Source organism: Canis aureus, chromosome 12, assembly GCF_053574225.1.
Source record: "Canis aureus isolate CA01 chromosome 12, VMU_Caureus_v.1.0, whole genome shotgun sequence".
NCBI classification, from domain to species: Eukaryota; Metazoa; Chordata; class Mammalia; order Carnivora; family Canidae; genus Canis; species Canis aureus.
This window is the reverse complement of record NC_135622.1, coordinates 55,939,395-55,954,671: the sequence shown is the minus strand read 5'-3', so window position 1 is coordinate 55,954,671 and position 15,277 is coordinate 55,939,395. Positions and strand designations below refer to the sequence as shown.

The 15,277-nt window shown below is 43.3% G+C and overlaps 1 long non-coding RNA gene across 1 annotated transcript in view; it reads right to left on the bottom strand.

Annotated features, from left to right (window-relative positions):
* Positions 1–1,353: 1,353 nt before the first annotated feature.
* The window catches only part of LOC144281227 (uncharacterized), a 49,778-nt gene continuing 35,854 nt past the window's right edge, over positions 1,354–15,277 (bottom strand). The window contains exon 4 of the long non-coding RNA XR_013349742.1: positions 1,354–2,150. This is a non-coding gene — a long non-coding RNA (uncharacterized LOC144281227). The remainder of the gene's footprint in view (positions 2,151–15,277) is intronic.

The window sequence follows — 15,277 nt, the reverse complement described above, 5'->3', positions numbered from 1 at the left end:
CTGCAACGGGGTCCCTCTAATTCCAAAGAGTCCATGGAGGCGAGCCACCAAGGCATTGCTGTTCACCCTGGCCCACTGGGAACAATGAAACCCCACAGAGGTGAAGCAGCTTCCTCTGGATGACCAAGGTCCTGGCTCTCAGACTGGGGAGAAAGAGGACCTTAAGACAACCACCTCCTGCAGGGTCACCCCAAAACAGAGCTTTCTCCCAAGGCTGTGGGGCTGATGTGTGAAAAAGAGCAAGGTATTTAGGGTGGGTTAACACTGGGTTCAGACCGTCGTTCCATAGTTTCCTCCCGATGTGACTTAACATCTCTAGAACTCAGTTAATTTATTTATAAAAGGATAATGATGACACTCTTCTCATGGGACTTCAGAAAGATACAAATGCTAACATGCCAGTAAAATATTTCCATGTAAGCCACATTCCCAACAAACATGAATTTCTTTCTCCTTTTCTTTAAGAGATAGATCCCCTCACGGTTGGGAAGGTGACTTGCAGACTGCCCGAATGGCAGGGCTATACACAGAGAGCTGAGAAAAAGAAGAGATTAAAATCTGAGGCCAAGCATCATGCCAGGGTTTCATGGTCGAGAGCATTCAAAAATTTGGAATTTTCAGCCCCACTTCCCCACAGTTGGGTGACCCCTGTGTGGGGCTCCTCTTTGGCTGCCGGTCCTATTGTTGGCTCTTGTAAGTCTGACTCATCTGAGAACAGGACCACAGACACAAGTCAGCTCACCAGCGATTGTTTTGGAGCTCTTGAAACAGAATGGTGCACCAGAGAACCGCAGCACATTTCTGTACTTATATGTACCCAGAAAGCCAGAGCTCTGACTCCCAAAAACTTCCTCTGCGCTAAGGGGCCCTCCTGTCCCCACCGCCAGACTTGTCATTCCCTCAGTCTCTGAGCAGAATACCTGCCCTGGTTAATAATGCTCCCTGGGCTCATATAGTTACAAAGCGACAGTGTTGAAGGCCTGGTTTATTTTGAAGCAAACCTATCCAGCTGAGGTTCAAGAAGCTTACTCGCTCCATAGATGAAAAGAACTCGGGGAAGGCGTTCAGAATCTAAGACTGGAGACATGGGGGAGGAACAGCGCAACTTCTCTGTAGCAAAGGTGTTGTTTTTTTTAAGTATTTGCTGGTCAACTGAACTTCAAACGTATTTACACAGATCTCGCTTTCATCTCCTTTTTTTTTTTTTCACACGTGTTTCTGACTCAGTCACACTTAGTTCATCAACATGTTTTGTCTAAATAATTTAATACTGAAAACACCCTCCAGTATCATGGGTCTTTTTTTGAAGGAGAAAGAGACACAGGACCAACTACGTATTTTGCAAGGCCCAGTGCCAATGAGCAGCCTTTATTCAGAAACTGTTAAGAATTTCAAGAGGGTGACAAAAGACCATTATATCATACATGGGGGCCATTCTAAGGGAAGGATCTTATGTGATGACACAGGACACAGGCCCATGAAACCCCCCTCAAGAGACATTTCAAATGTCATTGTTAAAGACCTTCAGGACTGGGCATCTTCCCCAGATTCTTTAAAATATGCATTTAAAACTGATGAAACAGAGATCTCTAAATGCAACAGAGTCAGCAGCTGGGGGAAGGCTCTCACACGTTCGTCCATTCACACCTCACACCATCCAGTGAGGCCCTACTTGGTACCACACCCACTGCACGATGCCAGGAATGCACAGATCTGCCAAGATACGTATTTGCTTCTCATTTCTATCTCCCCAGCAAGGCAGAGAGTCTTCTATGTCATAGACATTTTGTAGAAGGTCATTTAACTAAATCTGTGGCCTGGTTGAGGAACTTCCAGGGATAGACAGACAGTAGATGGTACATAGTCCAGGGTGGCAGCTGCTCTGGTCTAGGCATCTGTGGAAGAAAAGTTATCCTTGTTTGATTATATGATGATGGCTATACGGTTGCGTCAGCTGTTCCCGTGACTTTCATTGCCCTCCAGCTGTTCATTTCACAGGCCCAGGACTTCCCAGACTCTGACTTCAACACCTACACGGTGATATAAAGATGGCATAAGCAATGACGCCCCAAGAGTCCAGTGGAAGGAGGAGGCTCACAGCCACTGATGTGCACAGTGCTCAACTCACAGCAGGCAGAACCATCGCCATCCTGAGGAGACAGAGGTCACCATAAGCCAATTCTTTGCTAGATATATCCCAATCCTTTATCCCAACAAGTAAGATCCCATATATTGTAGCCTAAGCCAGGGGTGGTGGAAGAGGGGTTGACTGATTTACAATTAACAATATAGTGCATGGAAAAGGAGCGAACGAGACTGGCTTCCAAACCAGCTCCTGGTGTGGACTGGTGACAATCCCCATGTGAGTTGGGCACGTTTCTGAGCATCTTCTATGTACAAGCAGCGATGCTAGCATGGTACTTTGGTTCTGTGAGGTCAATACCTCTCTGGTGAATTTACTAATGAAGAAACTGAAGCCAAGAGAAATCAAATACCCTTCCCAAGTGCTTCCCAAGTGGGCACTCGGCCTGAAATACCCACGCTCCAACTCTCCTCCTGCATGTGGCCGGGGTCTCTGCATCTGTCTGTAAAGTGAAAAGCAAACTCTCTGCTAATACTGTCAAAGGTTGTCGAAGGTCACATATGGAGGTAGATTTAAAACCACCTCAAAGCTGTGAAACACTGCAATGAATATGTAGATGACATTATTATTTTTCAGCAAATGGAAATACACATTTTATACAAAAAAGCATTGATAAGAAAATGATATATGTATTGTTTTATATTCTTCACCAAGTCTTAGGGCAATCATCATTTTGTTTTTTACTATTTGATCATATGATCTAATTATAAGAAATCATATTTGATTTTTATGGAAAATACAGATAATACAAATAAAAAATAAGCAAACATATACCTATAGTCCTAAACCCTAATGGTAAATATCTTATATCCTGTGTTTTCTATGTCTGGGGGTTTGTAAAACATATTGTTGAGAGAAGATGATAGAATGCATGCATACACATACTATTCACATCCTGCTCTTGAAACTTAACATGCATTCGCTCATTCGATGTGGCTGGGTTTCTACGCTTTCAGGCACATGCTAGGTCCTGGGAGAATAAAAATGAGCAATGCAAGAGGTGAAACCTACCTAGCAAGGCAGGAAGATACAGACAAAGCAATTACAAAAATGAAACTAATCAAATCTCGGGCACTGGAAGGAAGAATGCATGAAAAGAAACTAGAGGGAAAATAGGAGTTATTAGGATATAGGGCAGATGGGTCTGGAGGGGAGCAGCCTATGTGTAGGGACAAGAAAGGGCATAGAGCACAGTATGTATAGGAGCAAATCAAGCTCATTATGGCCAGGACTAAAACACAAATAATACACAAGTGATAGGAGGTGTAGTAACTGGAATTTCCCAAGTCATTTAAACTTCATGGAGATCATCATTTTGAATATCTGTTGCAGGTCTTAGTGGCAATATGAGGGTGCAGGTGGTAGACCGTATTACCTCTAGGCTTGTAAGCTGGGAAGCTTTCTCTCCTTGTAGAGAGATTTGGAGCAAGCTCCTAAGGACCTTTGTTGTTGTCATCAGCCTTCTGTCCCAGAGAAATCAGAAAATGTTGCCTGAAACTATTGTCTGAATATATCAATGGTTACATTATATTCTGTGACACATCTGCGTGTATCTCTGGCTCTTTCACATCTTTTCTCCAGACTCCTTCAAATCTCGTTCTCTAAGATCCGTCTTTCCACAGGATGTGGAGCTTTGGATCCACGCAGCCTGTAAATCCAGGACTGGCCTGAGAGGAAGACCACAACGCACCACCTCCTCTATCTAGAAGATTCTTTTAAAGGAAGACAAGATGGCATTCAGTACACAAGGGTTTAAGAACTTCCCCGACACTTAGTAAGCGGTTGGGGCATCACTTAATCTCTGAGTCTCAGTTTTTCGTGGATAGAAGAGGGTGAGTGGAGGTGGGGGGATTAATATTAGATGGGTGAGGAAGTGTGTATGCCTGGCGCTGGGAAGGTGTCCAATAAAAGGGAGTTGTTCTAACTAACCCCCAGACTTGCAGTCTGCAGTGAAAGGTCTCAGGGGAGGAAATGGCAGGGCCCACTCTGTAGATGGGCATTTCCTGACAGAACTGGGTCTAACAAATGCTGGATTGATAGGCAGTCTCTTTTTTTCACATCTGTCTAGTAAGTTATGTTTGGATCTGGTTATCAAGATAATAGGTGTTTTCATGCTGTGTATTCACCTTAACACTATTCCCCATCTTATAGGCATGTTTCCAATAAATGATAATTAAAAACTCCATAATATGTGACTTTTAAAAATCCATTTATTATTCAACAAGGAAAGCCAAGACGTTCATGCTTTGTAGATCACGGCACATTTAGAATCAATTCATATATTTTATCAATTCTTGAAGCAGCCCTTTTCTTCACCAACCCACAGCATGCCTAAACTTTGGTGGGTACTGAGGATAAGGCAAAGGGGTGAGGGAAGGAACCACCTCTGGGGAGCGCTTACTAAATGGCAAATGCTATTTCATTGACATTCTCCTCACCACCATTTAAGACAGGTGCTATTGCCTCCAACTTATAGAAAATGAAATTGGAGATCAGATTTCTAGATGTATCCACAAGATACATGACCAGGAAATATTGGTGCTGGGACTTAAAGCCAGGTACATTTGGTTCCAAAATCTCTGCTCTCTTAACTCACTCCTATGCTCTCTCCAAAGCTGAGTGAACTGTCCTTGTCCTTGATGGCATCACTTACACTACATGTAAGAGGATTTAATCTGAGGGGAGGCTATAGCCACTCCAAGCTCTCTTTTTGGTTCTTGTGCTCAAAGACAGATGTGGATGGCATGGGCTTGGTAGACTCCTGGATGGTTCCACTCTTTTCACAGCAAACCAGTATGAGCAAAAGGAACATGGGTGCCCAGGAGAGTCTGCATCGCTTCTCTCTAAAACAGATGTTGATATGGAGACGTGGGCAGATTCCAAAAGTTCAGTCAACCCAACTCCCCTCAACAAGGTACTTACAATGGGTTAACAGATCCAAAGTCCAATTCTAAGTCTTTTTTTTTTTTTTAGATTTTATTTATTTATTCATGAGAGACACACAGAGAGAGGCAGAGACACAGGCAGAGGGAGAAGCAGGCTCCCTGCAGGGAGCCCGACGTGGGACTTGATCCCAGAACCCCAGGATCATGCCCTAGGCCCAAGGCGGCGCTAAACCGCTGAGCCACCCAGGCTTCCCCAATTCTAAGTTTTGAAGATGAATTTCAACTATTCATTTAGAGAAATGTCTATTCAATCTTTTGTCCATTTTCAGATCAAGTTCTCCTCCTCCTCCTCCTCCTCCTCCTCCTCCTCCTCCTCCTTCTCCTCCTCCTCCTCCTCCTCCTCCTCCTCCTCCTCCTCCTCCTCCTCCTTCTTCTTCTTCTTCTTCTTCTTCTTCTTCTTCTTCTTCTTCTTCTTCTTTTCTTCTTTTCTCCTTCTCCTTCTCCTTCTCCTTCTCCTTCTTCTTCTTCTTTCTTCTTGCTACTGAGTTGTAGAAGTTCTTTATATATTTTGCATTTTAACTCCTTATTCTATCTATGATTTGCAAATGTAGTGTTCCATTCCGTAGGTTGCTTGTTCACTCAGGCAATTGTTTTTCTTTACTGTGCAGAAGATTTTAGTTTATTATAGACTCACTCATCTTTTCATTTGTTGCTTATGTGTTTGGTGTCATTACAGAGACTAATGTCATGAAACTGTTCCCCAATTTTCTTCTAGGAGCATTTTCAGATTTTATGTTTAAATCTTTAATCTATTTTTGTGGGTGGTGTAAAATAACAGTCAAATTTCAGAAGACACTCAAAAGACTATGAAAATGTATATGAAAACATGCTCAACATCCCTAATCATCAGAGAAATGCAAATCAAAACCACAATGAGAGTCACATCTGTTAGGATAGCTATTATTCTTGGTGGCAAGAATGTGGAGAAATTGTTCATTGTTGGTGAGAATATAAAATGATACAACCTTAAAAGAAAACAGTACAAAAGTTCTGAAAAAAATTTAAAAATAGGGGATCCCTGGGTGGCTCAGCGGTTTGGCGCCTGCCTTTGGCCCAGGGCGTGATCCTGGAGTCCCGGGATCGAGTCCCGCATCAGGCTCCTGGCCTGGAGCCTGCTTCTCCCTCTGCTTGTATCTCTGCCCCTCTCTTATATATATCTATTATGAATAAATAAATAAAATCTGAAAAAAAATAAAAATAGAACTATCATATGATCCAGCTATTTCACTTCTGGATATATATCCTAAAGAATTGAAATCAGGGCCTCAAAAAGATATCTGTACCCTCATGTTCTCTGCAGCACTATTCATAATAGTCAAGAGATGGGAACAAGTTATTGAATGAATGGATAAAGAAAATGTGGTTTATACACACAGTGGAATATTATTCATCCTTAAAAAGGAAGGAAATACTGCCATATGTCACAACATACATCAACCTGGAGGTCATAAGACAAAATTAAAGAATCAGTCCTCAAAAAACAAATACTGCATGATTCCACTATATGAGGTATCTAATACAGTCAAACATATTGAAGTAGAGTCTAGAATGGTGGTTGCCAGCTGCTGGGGTGGAGAGAATGGGGAGCTGCTGTTCAATGAGCATAAAGTTTCCGTTGTGCAAGATGCGTAAAAGCAGAGATCTGCTGTGCAATATTGTGTTTACAGTAAACAGTAATGTACTGTGCTCTTACAAATATAAGGGACCAGGCAGCCTGGGTGGCTCAGGGGTTTAGCGCCGCCTTCAGCCCAGGGCCTGATCCTAGGGACCCGGGATTGAGTCTCATGTTGAACTTCCTGCATGGAGCCTGCTTATCCCTCTGCCTGTGTCTCTGCCTCTCTCTCTCTCTCTCTCTTTCTCTCTCTCTGTCTCTCATGGATAAATAAATTAAAATTTTAAAAAAGTAAAAAAAATATAAGGTACCTATGTCATGTAAACTCTTCTGACTACAATGAACTATAAATGATCCTCAACTCCTACAAAGAGGTAGGCGAGTCCACCATCATCATTAAATTGAAGCTGCCATCAGTGGTGCTCTCCTTGGCCTGACTTGGAGAAATTTAAACAAATACTGATGCTTGCATTTCACCCCAAAGGGTCTGTTTCATGGCCTGGGATGTATCTTAGGCATTATAATTTTCTTTTTAATCTCTACAAATCAATTTAACTGGCAGGCAAGTTTGAAAATCAATGATTTAGAAAATTCTCTTATCTTCCATGGAACTCATTTGCCTAGGCATGATTTAAAAGACGAATTACAGAAAAAAATAAAATAATAAATATAAATTAAAAAGTCAAGGATGAATTACATGTTGTGATCTTTCTCTTTATCTCTCTCAATTTTAGTGACCTCTCCTACTTACCACTCGGTGTACCTTCACTCAACCTCTCATCCCTTGCTAATGGAGATACTAATTCAATCCAGGGCACTAACTCCTTGGATTTTTCTACTCAAAGATCATTTCTATTTAAAAGGGGGACATCAATGCCTTAAAAGCAACAACTGCAACAAAAATCACAAGAGATATGAGGAACATTTTGAAGGCTTCTAAAGGAGCCTGCTTGGGAAACTCCATGCCTCTGCTGTGTATCTGACCACCCTACCTAGGATACCAACATTCCTTAGAAAATAGTCACCTGATTCTAAGGTAAAGCCCATTCCTGAGCCCCTGAATTAGTTTATCTTTGGATTTAAGAAAGGATTTATTTCTCTTTAATGGAAGACAACTTCATAAATCCTAGTGGACCACAACATTCCCAAAGTTGCAAAGGGACTCTCCAGCAGGTGAGCCAGTTAATCCTGGACTCCTGGGATTATGTTGTGTAGCTCAGCACACATGACCAAACATCTGTCCTGTGCCACCCTGTGGGCCCCTACCCTCAGAGAGCTGCCTTCCAGGTTGGAGGGAATACAGGACCACAGTTCCAGGACAGGGAGACTAGTGCTTGAGAAACAGAGGATGGATCCATCACCAATCACAACAGGTTTGTGGATCAGGGAAGTCTTCTGGAGAGGATAAAGGCTGAACTGAGGTATTAGGGCACATCACAGTCCCAGGGGAAAGGCATTGCTGGAAGAATGACCAGGAGAGATAAACAGAGGACTTGGCTTTGCTGGGAGGATCACTGAACTGGACCCACGAGCCTTGGATAATTCTCACCCTAACATAGTTCGAAGTTCTCTGTGCGCATTATGTAGATGGAGCCTCCTTCTCTGAGCCCCGCTCTCCAGCTATAAAATAAAGCAGGAATGGATCCTCTCTCTCCACAGTTTCCCATGATTCTAAGTTAAGGAAGACTTCCCAGCTACTGTCCTACACAAAGCAAATAGTTATATCTGCTCAGTGATTTTCAATCCTCCTTTTGGTGATGTGCCAAATGAAAGTGCTCTTTTTACCCACCACTGCACCAGGCAGCAAAAGAGGCCAAAGGAAATGAAAGTAAGTCTTGTATAACAAACCAAGGAGCACAAGTGCTGCCGCTCATGGTGTGGCGTGGCGCCTCCATCTGGCCTCGAGGGCTATCCTGGGACACACGCTTGGCTGCATTGGTACAAGCAAGTGACAGCCAAACAACAGCCACTGCCTCCTGTCAAGGCAGAGGCACCGAGGCCTGGGCAGGGGGTAGAGACTAGACATCCACTCAGCTGTGGTTAGCAGGCTTTGGCTTAAGGTTCCCCAAGAGTGGGCGGAAGGGTCTTCAGAAATATTTTGCTTTGATTTCCTGACTCTTCATTCTTCTGGAAAAAAAAAGTTAAACAAAATTTGCTCAGAATCCGAAGACAACAGTGTCTGTGGCTGGTATAACGCAGGTCTCCCTCCCCAGGCAGCCCTGTAATTCATTGCATGACTCTATTATATATATATATATATATATATATATATATATATATATATATATATAGCCAATGGTAGGCTCTAGAAGGCCTTGGCCACTACTCTACCCTAGGCCACCATTTTGTCACTACTTTGTGCCCAGCCACCTGGCTTGGAGAGGAAAGGCAGGAGGCTTACTGAGTGCCTACTGGCACCAGTCTTTTCAGATGAAGCAAACATTCTCATCCATCATGTGATAAAAGCATTATTACTACTATTCTCATATCCTCATTCTCATTTACAGATGGAACCCACAGCTCCACCTTCACTGTTGGCTTAAACTGCCTTACTTCAGGGCTTGTCGGAGATGGAAATGGTGTCCTGAACATCTGTGTGCCTGAATGGTCCTGCAGTCAAGGGGAGGATCTTTGAAACAAGGGTAGACCCAGCCTCACACTCAGCAACAAGAACAACCAGGAAAATGAAATAGCATCCAGTGTCTTTGCGTATTTCAAAGGTCTTTCTTCTTTACTTTTTTAGATAAACGTCTACCAGACTACAGAGAAAGCAAATGAAACAACCCTCTGTCCATAGTAGACAGAGGTCTAAATCATTCAGGCAGTAACCTCCCTCACAGGCGCCACCAAAGTCCTCTTGCCCTGTAAGAACCAGGGCAAATGCTTCTCTCCCTGGAGCCTTCTCTGGCTCCCTGGTTATGGATTGGATCATGTTTCCCAACTTGCTGGGCCCTAACCCAGAATGTGAGTGTATTTGGAGACAGGGCCTTTAAAGAGATAATTAAGATAAACTGAGAGTATATGAGTAGGCCCTAATCCAGCATGACAGCTGTCCCTATAAGAGGATATTAGAACATGCAGAGACATACAGAAGAAAGACCATGTGAAGACAGGAAGGAAGCCATCTACAAGCCCAGAAAGAGAGGCCTCAGGACAACCTCACCCTGCTGACACACTGATCTGAGATTTCTAGCCTCCAGATCTGTGAGGAAAGAAATCTCCATGTTTCAGCTGCCCAGTCTGTGGTAGGGCAACCTGAGCAGACTACCACCCCCAAGCCAGACCCTCCCCATCCCAAGTAAAGGCAATTTTCACTCCAAATATGCTCACATTATCACACTCACAACTCTTTCTCTTGTCTTTTCCTACAAGGAAAATATTGCAATATACACAGACCCAAGTGAGGGTGAGGGTAAGGGCTTTCAGATACGTAAAATTTTATGCCTCACTTCAACAGACCCAAGAATATCTTTTCCCTTTTGTTTTCATTTTTGTTTGTTTCTTTATGAGGTTTTCTCTAGCTAAGTGAACTTCACTGAAGTTTTCTCATTTGGAATTGGAGATGATTACCAGTCATTAAGACCTGTCATAAGTCTTAAAATGTGATAGAGTATACAAAGCCCCTCACAGAGCACTAGGTGCTCACATAGAGGCTCAGTTAATGCTGACTTATTTCCCATTTTTATTGTCTTCTCTGAGAGTCTCTGAGCAAAGGGAGTCTTACACACCATCAAACGTATTATAAAAGTTTTTAGGGTTGCTCTAGCAAAGCACCAGCAACTGGGGGGACTTAAAGTACAAAAATGCATTGTCTCACACTTCTGAAGGCTGGAAGTCCAAGATCAAGGTGTCAGCAGAGTTGGTTTCTCTGAGGGCAAAGAGGAAGAAGCTGTTCCTTGCATGTGATGGTTAATTTTGTGTCAACTTCACTGGGCTATGAGGTGCTCAGATTAAACATCATTTCTGGGTGTGTGTGTGTGTGTGTGTGTGTGTGTGTGTGTGAGGGTGTTTAGGTCAGGGTCACATTGAACCTAGTGGTCTCAATAAAGCAGGTTCCCCTCACTGGTGTGGGTGGGCCTGAATAGAAAAAAAGGTGGAACAAGGAGAAATTCACCCTCCTCTTTTTTGTTTTGCCTCACTGTTGAGCTGGGACATCTCATTTCACTTCTTTTCTCATCTTCAGACTGGGATTTATATCCTTGGCTCCCTTGAGTCTCAGACCTTCAGACTCAGACTGAATTATACCACTGGCTTTTCCTGACTCTCCAGCCTGCAGGTGACAGATTGTGGGACTTTTCAGCCTCCACGGTAGCATGATCCAATTGCTTATAATAAATCTCCTTTTATATACACACATATGTACCTGCTTGTGTATGTACACGTGTATATGCATGGGATATATATCCCATATATATATCTCCTGTACAGATATCTTATTGATTGTATTTCTCTGCTGAACCCTGACTAACAGAATGCCTTCCTCCTGGTTTCTGGTGGTTTGGTGGCAATCTTTGGCTTGTAGAGGCATCTCCCCAATCTCTGTCTTCATCTTTACATAGTGTTCTTCCCTTGTGCATGCCTCTTTGTCCAAATTTCCCCTTTTCCATAAAGACACCAGGCATACTGGATTAGAGCTCACTCTAATGACCCCATCTTACCTAATTATATCTACCAAAAACCTGTCTTCAAATAAAATCATATTCTGAAGTGCTCGTGGTTAGGATTTCAGTTCATGAATGGGCAGGGTTACAATTCAATCTGTAACACTTATTTTCCAGTTGTTGCTAGAATTCCATTTATAATCTCTCTGTGCCTATGTTTGGTTTAAGTGATGAAACTTGACTACTTTCCCAGGCAATCTTTCTGTCTATGGATGCCTTGAAACATCATTATTTTTTTCCTATAATTCTAGCTCTCATGGACAAAGAACATATCATTTTTTTTCCCTTCTGATTCACTGAAAGAATTTGAAGAAAAATGTTCTTTGCTGCAAAGCCTAGGCTCCTTGGAGTCCTATATCACTGACATGTTCCACCTTGGCTGGCCGTGAGAATCACCTGGACAGCTTTAAATAAAACCTAGTACCCAGGACCCATTCAAACCAATCACATCAGAATTCCCAAGGGAGGAGCCAAAGCCTCAGTTTGACATTCAAAGCTTTCTAGGTGATTCCAACTATAGCCAAGGCTCAGATGACTGATCTGTTAAGATCCTGGAGGTTTATCTCATCTCTGCAGATAAGAAAACTGAGTGCTAGAGGCATATTTTGGGGTCTTTGGAGTCTACTAAATACAACACACTGGCACTTATAACCATTAAAAGATTGGGAAAGGGAGGTGGGCGGGGTTTGGGGTGACTGGGTGATGGGCACTGAGGGGGGCACTTGACGGGATGAGCACTGGGTGATATGCTATATGTTGGCAAATTGAACTCCAATAAAATATAAAAATAACAATAATAACAATAGTAATAATAATAATAAAAAGATTGGGAAATTCAGCATGAGCTTGTGTCAACTATCTCTTCCTGATTTCAAGCACATATATTTAAGAGGCAACACGAATCATCTGTTTGTAATTCAGTGACACTTAAGTCCTCACTGGAATACTATTTTCTAAAAAGCTTGCTGATGCCTCAGGACTCCATTTGAAAAGACCTGGTTGCTCAATCTGAAAACTGAGTGGCCTGCATTGGGCAGGCAGACAGAATTGAAAGCCTTAAAGATCTAGCCAGTGTTCCAACATGTACTCCATGAGTAGAAAAGCCCAGAATAGCTAATTTCTTTATTTTTAGGACTGTGGATAATTTAGATGGTTGTACGTTTGAAGGATTTGGGGGGAACTGTGTATCTCAAGTGTCCCTTTGTCTTTGTCGCATTAGTATCTCCTGGAAGTTTTGGGATCATGTCCTCCGTCATTCCCTCTCTCTCTCTCCTCTCCTCTCCTCTTTCTCTCTCATCATAAAGTCTTTAATCCATTTATCAAAACTAAACTGATTTGTGCCAGGCTCAATCTTACAGAAAGCAAACAAAAATGACTAGTTATGATAAAATCTGAGCTGGACACAGCTCAGTTACAGAACAAAATAAATGCTTCAAGGTAAGAAAGAAGTTCTGGGAACACAAATAGCTCTGAGGGAAACACACAATGATGGAGATCATCATAATATTTTGTAACTCGTATGTGAGAGAACATCTAATCCAGTTCTTTCACTTTATAGATGAGCGACGGTGGCCAAGAGAATGAGACATAACAACTTACTCAAGATCACACAGAACGTTGTTTACACATCCAGGACAGAAGCGAGGTCTCCTGCCTCCCAGACTAGGGTTTTCCAAAATATCCTGCTGGGAGATGCCCAGATAGAAATCAAAATTAAATAGGAGTGTGATTTGTTCTCTTTTGCTCCAGTAGCCTTGGCCTGTAGCACCACTAGCATTTGGTATGAAAAAGGGTAGTTTTGCTGGTAATCAGGAGAGGCAGGGGAGAGCAGAGGCTGATCAAGGCAGAAGCCAGGAAATGTTGGAACGGCCAAGGGTGAGGACCCTGGGTGGCATCTGCTTCAAGGTCAGGCTGGAGTGCAGGATTGCTGCTCTGTACCCAGCCCCAGCTATGCATCACAATGACCCAGCAAGTTGTTTCAACAACACTGGTCCCCAGACTCTGTCCTTCCCTCAATAATTCTAGCTGATCAAAAATGAGGCCCCCAAATTGCCATAATTTTACAGCTTCCGTGGTGAGTGGGTATGCACTAATTGTGAGGGCGAGAAGCGGGAGGGGGGTACAGGCATGGTGACAGTGGGGACATGCAGCACAAGAGGCTGTAGGCAGAGACAAGCAAGGGAAGCCAGAGGAACTGTGTGATTAGCTGGATAGGGGTGAGGGAAGGGGAGCTTCTGGCTCTGTAGGCTTAGCAGATGATGCATCTACTCATTAGGCATTAGGCAGTAGAGAACGCTTCCGAAGCTGCTTTGACAAGGGTGCTGATACACTCACATTTAGACCTGTTGGGTTTGAGATGCCCGTGAAACATCGGGGTAGAGTCTGCAGCCACTGGCTGTGTGAAGAAGCCAGGAAAACATTGGAGATCACTCTACGTTAATATTTATGAGCTCAGATCCTTACTCCAAGCCAGAAATGAAGTTTCTGGCCAGGAGAAGGGCAGCCACCCAGGCCCTGTGAGCTCTGGAAACATGAGTATGTTCACAGATGCTTTTATCCTGCCCTCTGCCAAATGACGCTTCCAGGACATGGCATTCCCCACTCCAGGCATCTTGCCACCCCAGGACTCAGTTTCACCAGACTTAGCTGTGATGTGGGACATGTCAGGTTCCTAGGAACGTCAGTGAGGGCCTGTCCTATCCTAGAAACCTCAGTGTGTAGGGAGGGGAGGGGGGAGAGGAGGGGGACATCCGGGATGTGGGACAGCCAGGGAGTAGGCAGTGGGAAGGGAGTGTGGGGACTCTCTGTGAAAGCATTCCATTGTATGTAGGTAGCTTTGAAGGGAGGAAGAAACAGATATCAATCAATAACACAAACGTCAGGGACTGGAAAAAGATACAAGGAGAGCCCCAGATACTGTTCTCACCAAAAGTTAAGCAAACAACTCAGTCTTACATCATGCCCTAGATATCACCAAGCACGGCTGAGGCCAGACCACCAATGAAGGCCGTCCCCAAGACTCTGGTCACCCTCCTGTGCTCTGTGGCCAAAGGTGTCCTGCTTTGTTTGGGGGTATGGGGCTCTGGACAAGAACAGGGAAGCCAGCTCAGCGAACATCTCCTAAGCCCCTCAAGTAGAAGAGGTGTCACTTACCAGGGAGGCACAAACATTTGCAATTCAATTTCCCTGTGCATGGCTGCAAGAGACAAATGTCCCTAATGGCATCTGACCTTCACACAGTCGAAGCTGAAGTTCACAAAAAGAAGAATGGAGGCCCTCTGACAGCTCCACCTGACCTCAAGTTCAGCCCTTACAGTATACAGGCACCATGCAAGGCACCTCACATTCCATTTCATATTTAATCCCCATAAAAACTTCGCCAGGGTTTTCTTGTCTATTTTTACTAGTGTGACCTAAGCCATGACTGGAGAATAAGAGATGGGATGTAGGTCTGTCGAGATTACTCCTGTCTACTACCAGCTGTTGTGCATTTTTCCCCCACTTCTGTAAATATATGGACACATCTACAGCCTGAGATGTTTCCTGGACGGCCCTGCTTCAAGCATTAGCTTGGACTTACCAAGGGATGTTTGTCGGCTTGTCACAGGATGTAAAAAGTAATATACCAAATGCTGGGAACCCCAAGTTTAAGTTTGAGCTTTACTGTTCACTAGCCTGATAATTACAAAGTATGTACTTCTCCTTTCAAATAGTAATTTTCTCTTCTAAATAATAGAGAACATAATTTTTTTTTTTTAAGATTAAACATCAAAACTTTTCCCAATATGTTAAATCTGCTAGTTTGGTCTCACTGTCTTTAATATTAACTAGGGAATAAAGAAACCACCTGAATATCGGATTCCAGCCCCCACAAAAGAATATGCAGTATCCTTATGTTGCTTTTGAGGAGATACAC